The sequence below is a fragment of the Pectinophora gossypiella genome, chromosome 14 (genome assembly GCF_024362695.1).
Source record: "Pectinophora gossypiella chromosome 14, ilPecGoss1.1, whole genome shotgun sequence".
In the NCBI taxonomy this organism is placed as follows: Eukaryota; Metazoa; Arthropoda; class Insecta; order Lepidoptera; family Gelechiidae; genus Pectinophora; species Pectinophora gossypiella.
In genome coordinates this window covers 11,249,216-11,272,169 of record NC_065417.1, presented here as the reverse complement: position 1 = coordinate 11,272,169, position 22,954 = coordinate 11,249,216, and the positions used below count along the sequence as shown (strand labels likewise).

The window sequence follows — 22,954 nt, the reverse complement described above, 5'->3', positions numbered from 1 at the left end:
ACAACTTGTTGTTTCTCCAGGGTTTGTTGTTGTTAGCGGCTTCCGATATAGCCAGTGTATAAGTGCTCTTTACACCTACCTCACAGATCGGACATTTAATTTTATATTTATCTATCTGCTTTACTTCTGTGCTGTTCTGGGAGTAAATATAAAAAAAAAATAAGTAAAGTATTCGAATTAAATTTGAAAAATATTTTCATTCAATGGGTAGCATTGTTACACGTTGAATCGATTTTTTTTTACATAAAGAACGTCTTGAAGTTACGTCTTGAAATTCGAATTCGTATGAAAAAGCACACTGTGACGTCATAGAAAACGTGATAAAATGTCGGACTTATTATTACTTTCTTTTTTTTTTCATTAAATTTAAAAATAAGTAAAGTACAAAAAATTAAATGATTTTTTTTAAAGAAGAATAAAAAAAAAATTTGTCCTGCCCGGTCCAATGAGAATCACGGGCGCGATCATGTATGTCTATTATGTGAAAACAACATAACAGCTCACCTGTCATTATTCATTGTCATTTTCAACACGAACATAGGTGTTATTATAAACTTATTTATTTATCAGTCGTACTATGTTTAGTATTTGACATTTTATTTTGTGTGAAATACTTAGAGATTTTATCAACAGTATTCTGTAACAAAGCTCCTGTGTGCGGTACATAAATGTACTTACTTTTTTTGTACTTGCGTAAATCTGTATTTCTAAACGGTAAATGATGTTTTATCTCTATTTATTTATTGCCATCATATACAATACTTATACAGATCTTAAATACTATGTTTTACATAGGTGGAACAGTACATGAACCCTGTTACTAGGGCATTGCAATATGTCATAAAAATAAGTTGGACTCGGACATGCAATAAAATAAAAATAACAAATTTACAATCATAATTTGGTTTTTAAGTAAAAATAACTAGCTAGATTGGATTGCAGAATTCCCGTTCTTCAAATAACTAAATAGTTATTCATAATTTAATTTATTACTATTTTATTTATGTCAATTTATCTATTATTACCGCCGTAATTTATATATTATTGCCGTTGGTCCCGGCTATTGGCCGTAAAAACACCTCCACCAACCCGCACTGGAGCAGCGTGGTGGAGTATGCTCCATACCCCCTCCGGTTGATTGAGGGGAGGCCTGTGCCCAGCAGTGGGACGTATATAGGCAGTTTATGTATGTATCTATTATTATTCAGAAGTATTTTTAATTTGTTTAAAAATCATGACATTATATTAAATTCAATTCAATTTACATTATACTTTTTGAACCTAGAATTTAAAATTAAATAAGATTGACGACATTTAATTAAAAAACATATATTTTTTTATATATTAAAATCTTTCATCTAAGTACTCATTTACAGTATAGTAGTACCTTTAGTAGTTAATATTTTTTTAAATTTGCTTATAAATTGTGTTGTTTTAGGTTCGGCCCTAATATGTTTAGGTATTTTATTGTAGATTATTGTAGCCCGATAATGTGGACTATTTCGATACAAAGTCATTCTTGCCTTTTTTTACGTGACTTATTGTAGATTTGCCGCAGATGGCATTAATTACTTGGCCGGAGCATTCTTGCCGGTGGGGGTACTATTGTATCTATTATTATGTTGTTCATACCTGCGTTCGTCATCTTCCCAGCGTTATTCCGTTTCTTACGGAGACCGCTTACGTAACCTAACGATTTGACACGTCCAGTTTTTACAGAAGCGACTGCCTGTTTGACCTTCAAACCCGCGAAGGGAAAACCAGCCCAATACAAGTTAGGTCACATACATCCGAAACGCATTTCTCGGAAATGTGATTTTCCTTCACTGCTGTGCAAGTGATAATTATTTATAATCCAAACATTAATTCAAAAAGTCATTGGTTTGGGACGTCACAATGAGAATCAAGCGTTCTTCCAACTGAGCTACCTTGGCTGGCTGAGCTAGGATATCTGCGTTAATGTTGAATAGTATTGCTAATTCCTGTAAACACCATCTAATTTTATTTTAAGTTATATCTCTCATTTTGTTATCCGCCGAAAAGGAAAGGGACGGGTAATCGACAAGCATAAAATTTATGGAACACACATCAATTTTAAGCAGAAATCTAAAACAACCGTCTAAAAATTTTATATTGGCCAATAACCCGACAGAATTATGTTGACAGCACATGTCAAACGGTTTGCATACCAGCGAGATACCTTTTGTAATTCGGTCGGATTATTCATTAATTTACTCATTCTTCCTAAAATTAAGAGCTATCAATCATCCGTCCCTTTTCTTTTCGGCGGTTAAGAAAATGACAGGTATAACTTAAAGTAAAATTAGGAGGTGTCTGCAGGAATTGGGGCCAGTGTTAATGTAAATTGGAAACTGTGATCACAGAAGCCAAATCGAATATTCAATTAACGCAACTTATTGAAACCAAATTAACACACCTTTTCTATATCTACCACACATATCGTTGTAACAGTTCACACAAGTTTTAATCGAATCGTTTTGAGGTCACTTGTAAAGGTATCCTCATACCAATACTAGAGGCGGGATTCTCGGGAATCGTTCGTGTTTGTAAGCATATAAGTACATTTATTAGAGCGCCTTTAGAGCCCCCGTGCTTCGGAAGGCACGTTAAGCCGTTGGTCCCGGTTACTACTTACTGATGTAAGTACGTACTTAGTCATTACACGAGTCATGTCAGGGGCCTATGCCGGCACAATAGTAACCCTGACATGACATGTTTGCCTGTTGTTTACGTGTCTATCGCGAACCAAACTATAAACAATAACACTTAACAAAAACAGTCGAATTCAGAATAAATGAGAATATTTAATTTACTTACTTAAAACCAAATTACACACAAGAAATGTTACAATAGTCCATATAAGTTTTGATGGAATCGTTTTGGAGGTCTATTGTAAGGTTAGGGTCCCAGGAGAGACGAAAATCAAATATGTAATAGATTCCCGCGTCCGTTCCCAGTAGACACCTGAAATAGAATCTTATTTAGACGCTAAGCATTCGAAGGCTGGTATTATACTAAAAATTACTTCTAAACGTCAAAACACGAACTACATTTTTTTTTGACAGTTGGCTCGTCCAATATAGACGGTGATACGACTCACCACCTATCACGTTGGTCTATCAGAAAGCTCGATGAAGCGTGGGTACTATGTGCATCTATTCCCATTGGGGTAGGCAGAAACCACGGTATTACACTTTCTACGATCTTAACACACCACTTTCGCTTCCTCCACTCTCATCAAAGACTTCATGCTTGCTCGCCGGCTTCATGTTTGACCTGGCCTTTCTTTAAAACATCCTGTTTCTGATCGCAGTATCTATGCGCCTCGGCCTTCTTCTTCCAACTGTACCACTTACAGCTGCATCCTAAGTCGACTTTCATTCATTCTCTCTACATGTCCAAACCATCGGAGCATCCCTTTCTCAACTTATATTATTCATCATCATCACTCATTTAAGAGCCACGCTCTTGTCGGTGTCGCATCCTCCATTCTACTTTTTAGGAAAAAATAGAGCAGTGGTTTCCCTCTTGCCTTCTGCCCCGCAGTACTCTATCTGACGCGAGTAAGATAGAGCAGTGGTTTCCCTCTTGCCTTCTGCCCCGCAGTACTCTATCTGACGCGAGTAAGATGGCGCCCAGAGTAGTCTATTTCAAAGCCGTTTTAGGACTCCTGTCCTCTGCCTCTGAATAGTACTGACAGTTACTGCTGCCCTCTGTCAGTTTTCAGGTTAGAGTCCCTGTGACTCGCCTCTTCCGTCCGTCGATCGTTCTGTCGTTTCGTTTTCGGTCGTGTAAATTTATTTTACAGTTTTCATTACAAGTGACAGCTCTAGACAATATTAATGAGCTCAATCTAAATTCGAGCAATATTTCTTCGTTATTTAATCAACTCAGTAATTTCTATGCCCTTCTATCTTTAGCCATCAAAGATCCATCAAAGGATCGAAATAATTAGAAGTACGTACCTCAATCGAAAATGGTGTCTATAGTTAATGAATTAATTAGTCTTCATAAGAATATCGAAACGATCATTGATATTTTTCTCCTACTAAATTATTCGTTTCAACGTAAAGCAAAGAATAAGGAATAATATTCCGTGTATTCTCTGGGTCTTACTTTAGTCACAAATGACCGTTGATAGTATTAATGGTTGACGAGGTTGGTGATCCACCTTACAAACCTACACGATAAGAGGAGAACGGCCATAAGCTGCTGACGAGTAAGGCGGACTCGCTGGCCCTCACACGGTAAGGTGGCTCACGGTAACAATGTCGCCCTGAGCCGAGGTTCGCGCCCAACTGGGCACCCTCAGGGCTGTTGTCTTAAACGTTGTAGGCACCGGGTGAGAGACTTCAGCGCTCCCCATTTCTGCGGCCAAGTAGTTAATGCCATCTGCGGCAAATCTACAATAAGTCACGTCAAAAATATAAAAAAAAAATGTCTGAAGTGTGCTACAAGCTTTGAGGCACTACCTACCCTGTTCACAATGGCGACGTGATCCAGTCATCTACGTCATACCCGGCTTCTAATACCATATTATGTATACCTACATACTCGCTGTAGAGTTGTTTAGTCGACTCTCGATAGAGTCTATCGATATCTAGTAGGTACCCAACTTATAATGGATCAATCGAATAGTAACGGCCTCCGTGGTCCAGTGGTTGAGCGTTAGGCTCACGATCCGGAGGTCACGGGTTTGAATCCCGGTGGAGAAATATCACAAATATCACTTTGTGATCCTTAGTTTGGTTAGGACATTACATGCTGATCACCTGATTGTCCGAAAATAAGATGATCCGTGCTTCGGAACGCACGTTAAACTGTTGGTCCCGGTTACTACTTACTGAGGCAATTTAGTAGTCTTTACATGGCCTTTAGCGGTTCAATAGTAACCCTGACACAGGGTTCATGGGGTTGATAATCCACCTCACAACCCACACGATAGAAGAAGAAGAATATTCTGAATAACTTTCGAGGTCCACTGTCGATATTTTCGCAACACTACGTTGATGCTACTGTGAACTTTAAGGTAAGTAAGTAGGTACTAGAGGTAGAATAGTGCTCGTAAAATGTTCAAGCGAGAGAAGATAACACTATCCAACATTGAAGTTTTATATTTTATGGGGAATTCTTTCGAGGAAATGTCAAACGTACGCGACGCGGCGACAGAAAAATAAAGTCATCTATATACTATTTACCTACGTACCGTAGGTCATCCTAGCATTATCCCGTTTTTCACAGGGTCCACTTACCTAACCTGACGATTTGACAGGTCTGGTTTTTTACAGAAGCGACTGTCTGTCTGACCTTCCAACCCGTGCAAGGAAAACCAGTCTAATACAGGTTAGATCACATACCTCCAAAAAAGGAACTCTCACAAATTTTCGTTCACCGCTGAGCACGTGATAATCATTTATGATCCAAACATGAATTAGAAAACAAATTCGACAATTACTGGCTTAGTCCTGTGCTGGATTCGAACCCGCGACCTTAAAGTGAGAGGCAAGCATTCTGCCAACTGGGCTACCACGGCTTGGCATAGGTATACTCATGGGCATTTCATAGGAATAACCTAATGTATGTGTGTAATGTAGTAAGATAAATGAAATATAGGCTTATTTATTATTAATAGTCTTTTATTTATTAAGTAAAAAACACCCAACCCACAGTACTCTTAAAGTATCTATATTTTAACTAACAATTATCAAACGCCATTAAACCACAGACAAAAAATAATAGAGAGCGACCGCTAGACATTGTCTATGTTATTACAATGATTATCAACACCCCGCCTCAATGTAATAACAGGAAAAAACTTATTACTACAGTCCAAACAACAATAGTTACTTAAATACCTAAGTAATACACACAGAACTACAAAATTACTTTTCATACACACCACAACTATTTAGAAATCTCAACAGTAAATGCTTATTTAACGGCTTTGTGAACATATCTGCAGTCTGATCTTCAGTTTTTAAATATTTTAAACACAAAGTTCCTTTCTTAACTAAATCCTTAATGAAATGATATCTAATATCAACATGCTTCAAACGCTTAACACTATCAGTATTTGCAACCATTATTGCACATTGGTTATCGCAAAACATTGTAACCGGGCAAACATTTTCAATGTTAAAATCTTTTAAAACATTAATAAGCCAACAAGCTTCGCATGACGCCATACTAGCGGCTATATATTCAGATTCTGTTGAAGACAGACTAACACTGGCCTGCCTTTTTGAACACCAAGAAATTAAACAATTAGCAAACTTAAAACAATAGCCCGTAGTGGACTTTCTATCACTTAGGTCTCCTCCCCAATTTGCATCACAAAAACCAATTAACATGTCACTATTACATCTATATACTAATTTATAATTAAGAGTGTGTTTAACATACCTTAAAACTCTTTTTAAGGCTGTTAACAACATATTATTAGCTTTATTCTGATATCTGCTCAAAATAGATAAAACAACACAGATATCTGGTCTTGTTCCTAATGCTGCATATGACAGACAACCTATAATTTGTCTACATGTCTTTTCAATTTCTTTGTTAATTACAGACCCATTATTTACCTCTAACAATATTTTAGCATTAAAGTTTACATCCATAGGGGTACACATTTCTTTACAGTTATACATTTTAAATTTATGTAAAACATTTTCAAGATATTCCTTTTGACTTAATTCAGTAATTTTATTTTCAAAATCCTGTTTTACATGTATACCTAAGAAAATTGATACTAATCCCATATCCTTCATTTTAAATTCCTTGTTTAACAATGACTTAAGGTCACATATTACTGTTTCATCATTTCCAAAGATTAATAAATCATCAACATATAACAAAACATATGTCTTACTACCACCTATACATTTTGTATACAAACAACAATCACTTTGTGACCTAACAAAGTTTTCTTTTGTAATAACAGAATTAAATTTTTCATTCCAATATTTGGGAGACTTTTTTAAGCCATACAAGGATTTATTCAATTTAACAATTCTCTTGTCCCCATTATAAGCCCCTTCTGGTAGTTCTAAGTACACATTTTCATCTATATCTCCATACAAAAAGGCCCCTGTCACATCCATCTGAAAAACAGGTAAGTTTAATTTAGATGCTACAGCCATAAATAGTCTAAAAGTTGCTAATTTTGCTACAGGTGCATAAATTTCGTCAACATTTAATATATCATTTTGTTCAAATCCCCTGGCAACTAATCTAGCTTTATACTGTATAGAACCATTGCTTTGTTTGACCTTAAACACCCACTTACTACTAATCACTTTTTCATTACATGGTGGTTCACATACATACCACGTGTCAGTCTCTTGAAGAGTTTGAAGTTCCCTTTGTACGGCCTTTTGCCATTTACAGGCATTCGGGCTTCTCATGGCCTCCTCATATGTCTTAGGCTCTTGGTCATCCACCATCACATTGTTGCAGTTGTAGAATTTTGTTTGTTTTCTTACACGCTTCTCCTTAGGACTTACAGAGCATTCTCCAATATCACCAAGCTCGTCGCTATCACTTGGTTCATACAGACTGCCTTCGGACTCGCTATGAGCACTAGACTCCAAGTCCGATGTAGAATTGGTGTGTGGTGACTGATGATCTTCACATACTTGGGTTTCTTGAACAGCCTCTTCTTTTTCAGCGCATGTGTCAGTCAGAACTTCCTCTTCACTTGTCTCTCTTGGTCTCATCCTCTCTTCTTTAATAAATACTATATCCCTTTTAATTTCCACTTCTTTCTTATCTGGAAAATACACTCTGTATCCTTTAGTAGTTTCACCATACCCCACCATCACTCCTTTTTCTCCCTTAGGATCCCATTTCATACGCTTCTCTTTAGGGATATGAACATATACTGGGGTACCAAATATTTGTAGGTTATGAATATCATAAATCTTATTTGCCCACAATTCATAGGGCGTCTTTCCTTCAACAGAGCTCTTCCCAGTCCTATTGATGACATAGGCCGCTGTATTAACAGCTTCAGCCCATAAATTGACCGGTAGGTTTTTAGCACAAAGCATTGTTCTGGCTGCCTCCACTAAAATTCGGTTTTCACGCTCGGCTCTCCCGTTTTGCTCTGGAGTGTAAGGTACCGACGTTTGATGTACTATTCCCTTTTCCTGGAACATATCTTGAACCTCTTTGTTTATAAATTCTGTGCCATTGTCACTTCTGACAATCTTTACCTTATTTCCAGTCTCGTTCTCGGCCAGGGCAATAAATTTCTTGATGCACAACTTGATTTCATGTTTTCCTTTCACAAAATACACCTTTCTATACTTTGAATAGTCATCTTTAAACGCGACAAAGTATCTAGAACCTCCAACAGACATTGTTTGCATTGGTCCACAAGTATCAACATGAATCATTTCACCAGTCTTTGTGCAGACGTTTTCGCTCCTTGGGTAGGGCAGACGATGCATTTTGCCCTTTAAACAACTTTCGCACGTAGAGGATTGGGCACTGCTCGGAATTATATTGTTTTTCTTGAGCGCGTCTTTCACGTAACCCATGTTTTGATGTGCCATTTTTTCGTGCCATTCATTCAAATCTGTCGTTCTAACATCAGCGACATTTGCGGCGCCTGTCTTATTATAGCGAAAATCCAGGTAATACATGCTGCCGCAACGCTCAGCCACTGCCATCACTTTATTTTGCTTATAAAATTTGCACATTTTATCACCAGTTACCAAAACATAACCTTTGTCTATTGCACAGTTGACAGAGAATAAGTTTGTTTTTAATTCCGGAACATGAAGTACATTGTCTATGGTTGTATCCACCCATTCACTACCATTCCAAACATATACCACCACCTGTCCACAGCCTCGGACAGTAATTTGCGTTCCGTTTCCCACAATTACAGATTTATTTTTTACCATAGAGTAAGATGTAAATAGTTCGTAATCACAACACATATGTTCGCTTGCACCCGAATCCACCAACCATTTTGTTTTTTGAAAATGTTCACCAAATGCACTGTCTACTACAAAAGCGTTACTTTCTTTTTGCTCACTGTTTTCTTTATTCTTTCTAAAACGACACTGATATTTAAAATGTCCTGGTTTCTTACAATAATAACATCTCATATCTTGACGACTGTCTTTCACTGTTTTGTCCGTACACTCACTTTTATAATGTCCTATTCTGTTACAATTGAAACACTTTACAGTTTTCTGGTTTGTTTTCTTAGCTACGAAAGCTGTAGATGTTTGCACACTTTCCACTTTTCCTTTAATTCTTTCCTGTTCTATTAGCAATCTTGCAACTAGGTTTTCAAAAGTTTGTTTCTCGTCTGGAGCAGATTCCCAAGCTGATATAAAATGTTTATAATCTTCCGGCAACGACATTAAAACCTTTGTTATTACAAATTTGTCAGATATTTCTTCCCCCATCTGTTTCAATTGACTCTGTAACTCCTGTATTTTAGACAAAAACACAGACATATCTGACCCTTCCTCATACTTGAACTGAAAGAACCGTTGCTGTACAATGTGTATACTAGTTTCAGATTTTTGTTCGTAAACACTTAATAACTTTTGCCACATCTTTGCCGCAGTATCACACGTGATGATGTGAAGCATGACATCCTCCGTCATTCTTGTTACTATCAGCGATTGGGCCTTCGCATCCTGAGCTTCCCATTGAGAGTGTAGTGTTTCATTTTCAGGTTTTACCGTTGTACCTTCCACTAACTTAAACAATCCTTGCCCACGCAACAATACTGATGTTTGAAATTTCCAAATATTCCAGTTCTTGGAACCCTCTAGCTTCATCACATTCTGTGTATCCATAATAGTATCCCTCCTGTAGGTTGTCCTGCCTTGCTTCCGAACAAGTAATTTCAAAATTCCTTCCTGGCGAGATGTGTATAACCACCAAAAGAGATCGATCGACACGTGCACAGTATTTCACTCACAATAAGCCTACATTCACCTCTCAATCCAGCTAGTGGCCTGGGCCCATAACCAGAAGATAAATGAAATATAGGCTTATTTATTATTAATAGTCTTTTATTTATTAAGTAAAAAACACCCAACCCACAGTACTCTTAAAGTATCTATATTTTAACTAACAATTATCAAACGCCATTAAACCACAGACAAAAAATAATAGAGAGCGACCGCTAGACATTGTCTATGTTATTACAATGATTATCAACAGTATGTGTGTATATACCTATGTAATGTGCATTCATAACATTTTTTTGACTGTCAATACAACTCTACAAGCTAAGCCTACCCGATCTAATTACTTAAAAGGCTAATAACACCTCAATGAAATTCAAAGACTTTTTATGACTTCTGAAAGGACAAGTTTATCTACCGTCATGACACCTTCAAAGGGTTCGTATCAAAATGGTGATCAAAAATTGAGTCGCGTTTGCAAAGCGGCGTCGGCATAAAAATAATCGTTTACTTAAACTGTAATGTAGCTTTTCATGTCAGCTAAACGTGATAGACCAATTAGGCTGCCCGCAAGTTAAACGTACATACACGTAGGCGCATCTGCTTTACCAATAAAAAATAAACAAACAGTGAACATGTGTATAAAAGAGCCAAGCATAGTTCCATCGAATTATCAAATAAGTGGTTAATAATAATAAAAACCATTTATTGCACACAAATTTAAAAAACATGTAACATAAACATGTGTGGTTACTTACTAATAAAAATAATTGTCTTCTCGTAATAATCAATAATAAATATTAAAAATAATTAATAATTATCTTCTTGATTGACGAAGCTTGTGCGGATTTTATTATGTATGAGAAAGCCTGTGGTGGATTAACATTCTGTTTATTGTTATCTTATTGAAATATATTTATGTTTTTTTTCTTAATAATTGTTTTGAAAATAATTGTATAAGTACTTTTTTGTTGCTGGTGCAAACACAGTCGCTCATTCAACATGTATGTAATCTGATTGATTGCGGAATGGCAATCAGAAAACTAGTACCCGCCTAATAAGTTCATCACACATACGATATTCCCTAACTCCTAAATAAATATTTTATCTATCTAACTCAAATTGAAACGATATAATGAAAAAAAAAAAAATAATGAAATACGTTACCTTGCGAAATTAAGACACCCTGTTGTTTACCTTTTAAAGCTAGATTAACAAGCTGTAGGCTACGAAACTTTGAGCTCTACCAACCTTCGAGGTAATATACGCTGGTTGGGCTTAAACAGATTATTCACACATTGTGAAAGAATTTCAGGCAATAGGCTAGTTTTTAATTAGTCAAACTAGTTACTTTTTACTAAACATCGAAACATGAAATTACTATAGAATTTGTATGAAAAGGCACACTGTGACGTCATAGAAAAACGTAATAAAGTGTCGGAGTTATTATTACGTTTTCTCTTGATTAAAATTCATAAATAAGTTAAATAGAAAAAAAAATCAATCAATCAATAATACTTTATTGCACAAGAACATATATAAAGGACATAAACATACGAATAAAACATAAGCACAATAGGCGGCCTTATTGCTAAACAGCAAAAAAAGAACAAAAAAAAAAATATGTTTTTCGTTAGTTTTAGATCTGTCTTTATTTAGCAATCAGAATTTCATAATTTATCTTGAACCTTGTACACGACCCAATTATCTACTAGGTCGGATTATCTTGACTCGTGACTAAGGTAATATTATCTACTGTCCTTAAGCGCATTAGTGGGGATTATAGCTTTTCCTTATATGCTGTTAGTCTGTAACTTCTCTCTCTCTCTACTTAAGAGCTGCGCTCTTGTCGGTGGAGTAATCGCCATTCCTCTCTTCTTCCCGCCAAAACCTTCACCTCCCGATACGACACGACCTGCACCTTCTCTTTTCTTTGTTTCATAAATGTTATCCTAGGTCTACCCCTCTCTTCCCTTCAATTTTTCCCTCTATAATGTTATGTCTTGTGTTGTGTGTGTTGTGTTGTGTGTGTGTTATGTTATGTTGTGTGTTGTGGTGTTGTGTTGTTGTGTGGTAACTTCTTAATATAAAACAAACAATCTGCAAGTTGTAGAAGTTTAAATACAATCCGTCTTATTACAAAACGAAGACTAAAGATATACCAGTAGGTTTAAAGAAAATACGTACTTATATAGTTCGCACCAAGACAGGAGTCCACGAATTTTAATGGAACTAAGGGTGGTATTAATGAACTAATCTCAGCTTCGAGACTGCCCTCAAGATCATGTCAATGTGACAGTTCTTATATAAAAACAGGGACTTGAGCATGTCTTGAGGGCAGATTCGTTTATTAATACCACCCTAATTGACAAATAAATAATTATTCTATGCAGAATCTGCGACTTCTGTCCCGGCACGGACTATATTTTAGACCTGGTATTACCTATGTTTTAGTTAAGTATTAATAAAAAATAAGTATTCCTCTCAGTCGTACACTTTGTATTTGATTTGAGTTTAGTTATTGCATAGAAATCAATTTTAATAATCAGATATAACAACTTGAACACATAAACTTATGGACACACAAAATGATTTAATAATTTTTTTTCGGCTTACCGAAAAAAATAATAGTGTTCCTTAGAACACGGTAGCAAATCGACTTTGAATTGCTTATAAAAGTCATTATGTCCAAGACTTATTCTACACTATCAAGACTAGCTGCAAATTCTGCGAGTCAGGAATTTAAAATCTGGGGGAATAAAAAGCTATAACTATTTCCGTAGGCAATATCATGCCAGTCGTTATTTCGAGATACGCTGAAAACCCAATCTTAACAATTTTATGGAATGTTCAGGATATAATGTCTCGAGCGAAAATCACTTTTCTTACTGACAGAACCTCTGTGAAATAGATATGGGTGAACACTGGACAAAATGTTTAGATTTCACGGTTCCGTAGCATTCAGAGCAGACAGTAAGTCTTCAGGGAATAAAGACCAAGTCAGACGTGTGGATAGAATGAATTGTTTGATTTATATAACGTGTTGTTTGTGGGGCGTTCCACGTCGAGGTATCTTGGGACGCGGACGTGGCTTTATCTTGTGATCAATAAGGTTGAATACTATCGTTGATGTCAATTGTTTTGTTGATTATTTGTTTAGAGTTAAAATGGAATAGTCTACGTTAGTTCGTTGGTAGTAATATGCAGTTTTGCCATAACCTATTTTTTGAAGAACAATCTTCTTTTATTTCTTTACCTAAAAATGAAGAGATCAAAGTAAAATTCGTTGTATCTTGACAAACGCGTTCGTGCCGAAAAGTATTGTCCAAAATGTATTAAAAAACCGTTGAAAAGAAGTCGAGAATTAATAAACAGATACTATTATGTAAATACTTATAGATAAACGAAATATATAATATTTTGTTTGATTTTTAGACCAAGAAATGTATTTATAATTAAGTACCTACTTACCTGCTAGAAAATGATAATTGCATCACAATACAAAATCAATAATAAAACTAAATAAAGTTCATTTCTTCAAACCATCCAAAAAACTCTTTTATATAAGTACAAACATAATTATCAGGTAAGAACTCCAATTACACGAAATTCAGTGTTAATTTCACAATCAAAATATTTTGTTCTTTCGCACGACGGAACGAATTTCAGTTGTCAACGAAAGCTTTTCCACATTTCATATCGAATCTGCCGCTGGGAAATTACAAATCGCTGGTACATTAGGAGTCAAAACAATGGAAACAAAGCGAAATCCAACCTTTAGCGTACCAGCCAAAAATATATCTGGAAGTATCGTGGGCGAGAAAGTAACATATTCACGTTGTTCTCACCTCACCTGATATTCACGCGGGAATCGAAACAAAACAAAAAAAAGTATTTAGTTCTACATTCAAATTCTAATAGACGATAATAACATGGAAATGCACTCATTTGAATTCGGAAGTGCTATGATTGCCAAGGGACACTAAGAAAACAAGCACTGAATAGGCTGGTTTCCAACTAGTCAAATCAGTTGCTTTTTAGTAAATATTAAACCACGAAACTACTACAGAGTATACAGTTTTTTTTTTATGAAAAAGCACACTGTGACGTCACACATTTACGCGCGCACACATTCACACACACACGCACTCAAACGCACACAGAATCTTTACGTTTATTTTACATACTTCTTTTGTGTACCACTCAATGTTGATATTTTATGTTTTTGTTTTGGCTTCACTTTCCTATAGTTCTAAGGTTATAAATTAGGAGTCCCGTAAGAGGTTGGGAGCCTGGTGATCTGTCACACAGGGTCACACCTAGTATCGACACCAGTCTCTCACAAAGGCACTATAGTCTGTAAGTACGTATCATTACCCTAGTTAAGTTTACATAATTTGTGTTACCTTTATGAAGACAAAATAATTTATAATTAATTTGTGAAGACAAAATAAAATATAATTTAAAAAAAGATTTATTTTATTATTTATAGGAAAACGTGATTAAATGACGGGCTTTTATTACGTTTTTCTGGATTAAAATTCATAAGTTAAATAGGAAAATAAAATGTTTTCATAAGTTTATTTAGTAATCAGAATTTCATAATTTATTTTTATTTTAGGATACTACCCAACTATAATAACTTATTGACTGAATTGATGCATTTTTTGACAGTTCGCACACAAAAATATTTACAATTCTAGCAGTTATTCTTAGTATCTTTGTTCGTCAGTCAAAACCTTCGCTGTCAAAATGCACAGACACGGTTTTCAAACGCAATAGACGAGCAATACAAATGTAGTCGTGAGCTTACGTTATTGGAAATTGGAATATGTAATCCAATAGCCCTTCTTATTGCTACGCCGTCGGGTAAAAAGTGGCGCAGAACAAAAGAAGCCATTTTATTGACGTAGCGGTAATAAAATTACACTCCTGTAATTACAGTTTCCAGTGTAATTATTGAAGAGTCCATAAGTTAATTACGGATTATTGATTTTTATAATTTGATGAATGCTTGAGGTGGATTGTGCGCGGTTTCGCTTGTTTTCTTTATGCTATTGTTATCTACCAACATAAGCTCACGACTATATACCAATTGGGGTAGACAGATGTACATAAGTGCACTACTCTGCCACTTACAGACGCTACATAAATCTCTTTCATACATACATAAGCATGCCAACGGGGCGTGACTTTTGTATTATATATTTAAACTCAGATAACAGAAAGACGAGGCATGTTATCTTATGTAAATATTTCCTAGTTAAACAAATATAGTCCATTTAGAAACATCTCGAAGGGTTTTATTTACCGGAGCAACCATCGCCTCCAACATAATATATGTTGCTGGCAACACAAGTAATTACTTAATATTTTTTGCATGGCAATATTTTACGGAATTGGATGGCCGACGCCTCCCGCGAAAGTGTATTTTAACGATTACCAAAACTTAATTACATAGTGACAAGGAACAATCTGGTGTTTTGCACTTGGAAGTAGAACCCTCGACCTCTCATCATCTACTACACCTACAGTCCCCATACACCAGGAGCCGAACAATATATTCAACACCGTCTTTAAATACGAACAACCGCAGCCCCAAACAGTGGTCTTCACCCGTATCCAAATCAAATCAAATCAAATATACTTTATTGCACAGAACTACATTTAAACAATCAGACATAACACATGAATACAGTACCATTTGGGCGGCCTTATTGCTCTAGAGCAATTTCTTCCAGGCAACCACCAAAAGGAAATAAACATTCACAAACTTGGATGCGGGATGGTGCAACAAAAAATAAATACCTAAAAGTAAAACTAAAGTTAACATAATAAATACTTAATACTATACGTACATACTATATTAATAAATACTCAATGTAATATAATCCATATATACTAAAAATATAAGTAACCATAATCTAAGAAAACTATAATAATAAATAATAGACTATACACACACACATACAAAACAAGTATTGAAATAAATAAAATACATCATACATAAAAGTAGTATCTTAAGAATATCCACATAAGGATTCAAAATGAGCTCGCAAAGCTCTGAAGAGAGTTAGCGACTCTGATGGAAGCAGGTAAGGAGTTCCATAAACGCACAGCTTGCACAGTAAAAGACTGGCCGTAGTAGTCAGTTCGTGTATAACGTAGAGCCCTTGTCCGTATCCCTGGACAAGGGCTCTACGTTATACCCTGTAGCGTAGGGAAGGCAGCTGGCTAGTTTTATTATGAAACCTAAATTGCCCACGCTTCCATGCGCATTCCGGTTTTATTGACGTACCGGTGTTGCTTAATAAAACAGCGAGCTATTACTGAGGCGGTTGTTTCCATCACAATCGCAATAAAACATTCATAGCATAATATTACCCTTGTTATTGGGCGCCAAAGTTGTTTGTGTTCAGCATTGTGTCGTACAAACAAAGTAAGTAAGTATTCATTATACTTTTATAAACAGCCTCCGTGGTCTAGTGGTTAGAGTGTCAGGCCACGATCTGAAGGTCCGGGTTCGATTCCCGATGGGGACATGGTCGAAATCACTTTGTGAGACTGTCCTTTGTTTGGTAAGGACTTTTCAGGCTTGAATCACCTGATTGTCCGAAAAAGTAAGATGATTCCGTGCTTCGGAGGGCACGTTAAGCCGTTGGTCCCGACTATTAGCCGTAAAAACACCTTCACCAACCCGCAGTAGAGCAGCGTGGTGGAGTATGCTCCATATCCCCTCCGGTTGATTGAGGAGAGGCCTGTGTCGAGCAGTGGGGCGTATAGGCTGTTTATGTTATACTTTTATAAACATCATCATCAGCCAAGCCGTGTCCGGCGACGACGACTCCTAAATGTCTAAACATAAACAACCTGTGACCTAGTAGTGATCTCATGAAACATATCTATATTATCTTGTAAGAACATACATATATACATAAGGTGCCTATTTTATATATTTTAACCACGCCTATTTCCCATTGGGGTAGATAGAGGCCACGGACTTTCACATACTACGATCCTGACACACCACCTTCGCTTCCTCCACTCTCATCAAAGACTTCACGCATGCGCACCGCATTAGAGTACTCAATCAATCAATCAATCAATAATACTTTATTGCACAACAACATATATAAAGGACATAAACATACGAATAAAACATAAGCACAATAGGCGGCCTTATTGCTAAACAGCAATTTCATACTCACTCATGACCTGGCGTATCTTTAAAACACCCCTGTCACTAACACCCATACGTACTTGTTCGTACAGTCACGAGCATTAATATGTATACACTTTGGTACCATGTCACATTAACTTTTTTGACAAATTGAACTGTAAGTCTCACTAAATGTCAAAAATGTTAGTGCGACAGAGTCCCTAAAGTGGGTACATCATATTGCTCATGACTGGACTTGTATGGCTACCTGAGTGTACTTGTATGGGGTGTAAGTGACATCGTAACGAATACTGATAGGGATGATTCAGCTCATCATTCTGAGTTATTATCAAGTGTAATTTTCCATCGCAAAACTATATAAAATATATTTAAAAAGAACATGAATTTTAGTCTTCCACCCGTACCTATTACTGAGCCGCCATAGGCCGCTGACATGATCCCAGACACCAGGGTTGATGGGATTGGTAATTCACCTCACAATCCACACGATAGAAGAAGAAGACCCGCACCTGTAAATAGGTGTGGGCACCTATTTATTACGTTATAATGAGTAATAAAAACATATACATTCTCACAGATATTTAGAATGTTTGTGTGTTAGTAGTCATTGTAGCTCGATAAACTGCCCATACATGAAAGTAGTCTTTTAGTAACTCGCGTCTCTGCCGACCCCGAAAGCGATTATGCGCGTAAGCTGTGTCCGCCTCACTATGACTTTAAGAAGGCTCTTTGGGAATTACTTTATATATTATGTATATGTCGCATGAGTAAGTAGCTATGGAATAATGTAAGATACACTGCGCGTCCCTAATGACTCTCGTTGGGGGCTTAGCAGGCAAGATCCCGAAAAGCTTTTACTCTTACAAGATTACTGTTTCCACTAATTCCTGCTATATACGTATTTACCTTAACTATAATACATCATCATACCCCTCGCGTTTTCCCGTTTTTACAGGGTCCACTTGCCTAACCTACTAAAGATATGTGTCACAAGACAGCATAGTTATAACAATTAAGTACCTGCTTCCGTGATCCAATGGTTGAGCACGATTCGGAGGTCCCGGGTTCGAATCCCGGTGGGGACTGTTATAAATAATTAATTTTATTATGAAATAAAACAACGTGTTTTAGCTGTTAGAACGGAAGAGAGATTTATTTTATTATCTTTTCTATATATATATATATATATATAGAAAAGATAAATAGATAGATAGGTAGGTAGATAGATAGATAGATAGATAGATATATATATATATATATATATATATACATAGACAATCATAGAGGATGAATACCGATGATGAGGATGGATTTTGAGAACAATTATAGGGACAAATCACAAAAATCACTTTGTGATTCTCAGTTTGGTTAGGACAATACAGGCTGATCACTTGTTCTCCGAGATTAAGATGATCCGTGCTTCGGAAGGCACGTTAAGCCGTTGGTCCCGGTTACTACTTACTGATGTAAGTACGTAGTCGTTACATGAGTCATGTCAGGGGCCTATGGCGGCTCAGTAATAACCCTGACGCCAGGGTTGATGGGGTTGGTATTCCACGTCACAACCCACACGACAGAAGAAGAAGTACCTATTTATTTTCGAAATTTATTTATGAATTAAGTAACAATGAGTATAACGTTTCACCGCTTTTGTTGATGACGTCACAGGACAGTATTTCCATATAAAATCCAAAGAAAACTTTCGTTTTGACGTTTCGTAAAAAGTATCCCATTTGACTAGGTTATCAAGTAGCCTTTTTGTGGCTTCTCAAACGATTATCGATGTCGATTTTAGTTGGCTTGCCAATGTATAGATGGCGAAACGGCTCGTAAGCTATCACGGTCTAACAGAATTCCCGGTGAGGCGTGGATACTCAGATCATCATGCGATAGATGTACTTCTGACTACCAAAATTAGGAATTTAGTCGTGAGCTCATGTTATGTTATGTTCCAAAACATTCGAGCTAACACTAGACCAACTGTACAACTAAATGCTCCAGTTTAACATAACATAACAACAGAGGTAAGCAGAGGTATAATAGCACCCACTCCTCGCTATGTTTCAGTCCCATGTCCCATGTCGTTATTGTGCTCTAGTTTCTATGCACAATAAGGGCCTTTAGCGGCTAGAAAACTTTCGCGACTGGGGCCTACCCATTATCTCAAGAGCGAGCAAGTTAGTTGTAAAACTCTCAGAGACGTGGCATGCCTCGTACACGCTTGACTGCACTAAGGGGCGACCTGTACTAAAGTTTTCGTCTCATTTTCAAAGGGCCACCTGACCTGAAATTATTACTAAAAACCGGACCTGTGGTTTTTTCAGAAGCAACTGCGAATTTGACCTTCCAATCCGTTGGGAAAACCAGCCCAATTGCAGATTTATTACTTACAGATTATTACAGATAAAAGATAGTCCAACATAACATAGAATAAGCCTACAACTATATCCCAATTGGGTTAGTCAGAGGTACATCCATCACAAGATGATCTAAGTACCCACACCTCACCGAGGTTTCTATTAGACCAACGCGATGGGTGGTGAACCGTATCAAACGTCGAGTCAACTGTATTAATGCAAACTGCCCTTACAGTACATTAATAACTCACTAGTGCAAGCAAATAAAGCATAAAAAAAATTTTAAAATGGGTTTTTTTTTCTGTAAATCTATAACAAACAAGTCACAGGGGCTTCCCTAAAAGTAGTCAGATGACACTTGAGATGGGAATGCCTCGCTCTTCCAACGCAACCAGTACAATTTGATTTACACTATATTGTCTTAAAATAAAACTTAGGTAAATTAAACATAATACGTGTGTGTAATTTACAAGTAGTCACTCTTTTTTTAATTTATTACAAATCAATAAAACAAAACTACCCCACCCAGACCCAGACCAGTCTAGACTAGTCTATTGATAACTATAAATAATTAGATCCAGCTTTTCTAAATCTTAAAAAATATTTTTTTCTTTATCATTTTTTTCGTGTGGATTGTGAGGTGGATGACCAGCCTGAATGGCTGGTTGAATGTAACTATTTTAAAAATGGTAGGTTGATTTTATTTCTTGTGTCGAAAAAAGCACCTTAAGATATCTAAATGACAAAGTTGCCTATAGATGTAGATACAAAACATACCGACTTATATTCCACGTTCGGTTCGGAGGAACCCGGTCGTAATACCGTGAAAAGGCAAGCGGATCCTTCTAGCGGGATTTATGAATAAAATCTTCCAAAAATTCTGAGGCAAATGTGAGACGGATCATACTTCATCCTGATTTATAGACAACTTTGTATGCTACAGTGTGCACAGGATTTTATCTGATCACTGGCTGTTTCTCTCTTTGTTTTTGGCGAAATTTGATTCTTTTTTGTTATTTAAACGCTTCAAAGACAATTTTAAATTCAGAAGACATCAACAACCGGTTTTGCTGTAGAAACGTTGGGCCCATGGGGTCCAGAAGCACGTCCGTTTTTAAAGACAATTTCAGCTCGCCTCATCGAGGTAACTTCCGACCCTAGAGCAGGCAGTTATTTTGCCCAAAGAGTCAGTTTGGCGGTGCAGAGGGGCAACGTGGCCAGTATTCTGACTTTGCCTCGATGTGGTGAGCTGGAGGACATTTTTTATTTATAGCTTTTTATTCCTTTTTTATGTTTTGTTTTTAATAATATGTGTGTTGTTACAATTGTAGTTGGATGGAATGTACTTGTTTATGTATTTTTATTTAATAAATAATTTTTATATTTGACAACCGGTTTAAAGTCAACGTATTCTAAATTTAAAATTGTTATATTTTTTCTGAATAAAAGTCGTCAGTTCGACAGATGTCATTATAATAATGTCAGACTACACGATCAATTTATTGGATTTCTCATAACTGGGCATTTGTGTGCCATACCATACCATATTAAGGTTGCCTGGCAGAAATTGTTGTTTAGCAATAAGGTCACCTATTGTGCCTATTTTATTCGTCTGTGCATGTCTTGAGTTTATGTTTTTGTTCAATACCTACTCGTAAGAATTATTGTTTGATTGATTAAAGTATACAATTAGCGAGCCACTAAATAAGCATGATATCTAGTGGTATATCTATCTGTAGCTTTACTTTTATCTATGATATTGCTCTTTTCCGAACTCCAGCCAAAAACATAATGCCATCTGAGACAAACTTACAATGAAGCCACGTCAAAAATTAAAAAAAAACAATCCTTTCCCGCATTTAAGTGCAGTGATTAAACTTTCTAATCGCCAAATTCCCAAAGTGACCTATTATGAAACGAACTCTTTGCTAAATCAGGAGTCTCTAAATAAACTCGTATAACCACAGATTACTAAATATTATGTATAGCTGTGTAGTGGTGCTGATTCCAGTACACACTACCTAATTTTATTTTAAGTTATACCTGTCATTTTCTTATATCTTATCATTCATTATAAGGAAACGGACGGGTAATCGACAAGCATAAAATTTAAGAAACATACGTCAATTTTAGCGGAATTTTAAAAAATCCCTCCTAAAATTTTACATTGGCCAATAACTCGACAGAATTAAGTTGACACACGTGAAATGGGTTTTTGTTTTGACGTGACTTATTGTAGATTTACCGCAGATGGCATCAACTACTTGGCCGGACAAATGGGGAACGCTGAAGGCTCTCACCCGGTACAACGTTTAAGACAACAGGCCTGAGGGTGCCCAGTTGGGCGGTGAAATGGGTTGCATAACAGCGAGATGCCTATATAATTTGCCCGGGTTATTAATTAATTTTTAAATGAACAGTTTTTCCCGCACTTCCCTTTTCGTTGTATAAGAAAATGACGGGTATAACAAATAAAATTAGAAGCCATTATCGTATTTCATTATCGCTCAGAAGAATTATCTAACTATGTATAGACAGGTAGGTTGTTTGGAACAAATTGCGATAAACCCCTTTTGCCTAATTTAGTTTCAGTATTTTGCAAATATGTGTGTTATACAGAGTTAGTATTAATATAGACAGTTCATGTTGCAAGAGAAGTGTGACAGGATCGAAGCAAATTGATAGTGTCTGTTTACCCCGATAGGAAACAAGCGTGAGTTTATATATCTATGACTGAATGTACAGTTTATGTTATAGATATCTTTTGGTCCGTTCACATGAAATATACTTTCATATTCATATATATTTATACTAGCGACCCGCCCCGGCTTCGCTCGGGTGCAATGCTAGAAAAAATGAAATTATTTAAGACATCACATTAAAAACCTCAAAAATAACAATATTTCTCCACTATTTAATGGATATTATTATACATATAAACCTTCCTCTTGAATCACTGTATCTATTAAGAAAAACCGCATCAAAATCCGTTGCGTGGTTTTATAGATTTAAGCGTACATAGGGATATAGAGACAGAATAAGCGACTTTGTTTTATACTATGTACTTAGTGATTTATTTATCTCTCCATTCGATTCATGTACCGAAGTACGCGTACGACAGTACAAAGATTGTGTTACAATTTCATCTCCAAAATTCAACGACAGACGGTAAGTACTGAGCAGTACTTCACTCCCTTGTCTCAGCTCTATGCATATTTTACTCAGACAATATCTCTCTCTGACCTATTTTATTGTAACCTCAATTTTAAAACTGAATCTTAATTTGCCTTCGAGGGAAAAAAGGTGAAATTGTAGTACTTAACCGTTTAATATCTTGAATTTATAACATTTACAATGTTAATTGTAATAATGAAGTATGCAGGTAACTGAATAAATTAACTTTTCATTAGTCGTTTTGAATTGTTAAGGAATAATATCTAGACGGTTCATTATATAAGAAA

General features: G+C 36.2%; 2 protein-coding genes across 2 annotated transcripts in view; one reads left to right on the top strand and one right to left on the bottom strand.

Moving 5' to 3' along the window:
- LOC126372820 (brain protein I3-like) overlaps positions 1–22,954 on the top strand; it is a 503,203-nt gene that overhangs the window by 166,903 nt on the left and 313,346 nt on the right. The gene's annotated exons all lie outside the window — the stretch shown is intronic.
- LOC126372768 (GTP-binding protein Rhes) overlaps positions 1–22,954 on the bottom strand; it is a 75,905-nt gene that overhangs the window by 52,776 nt on the left and 175 nt on the right. The window lies entirely within an intron of this gene.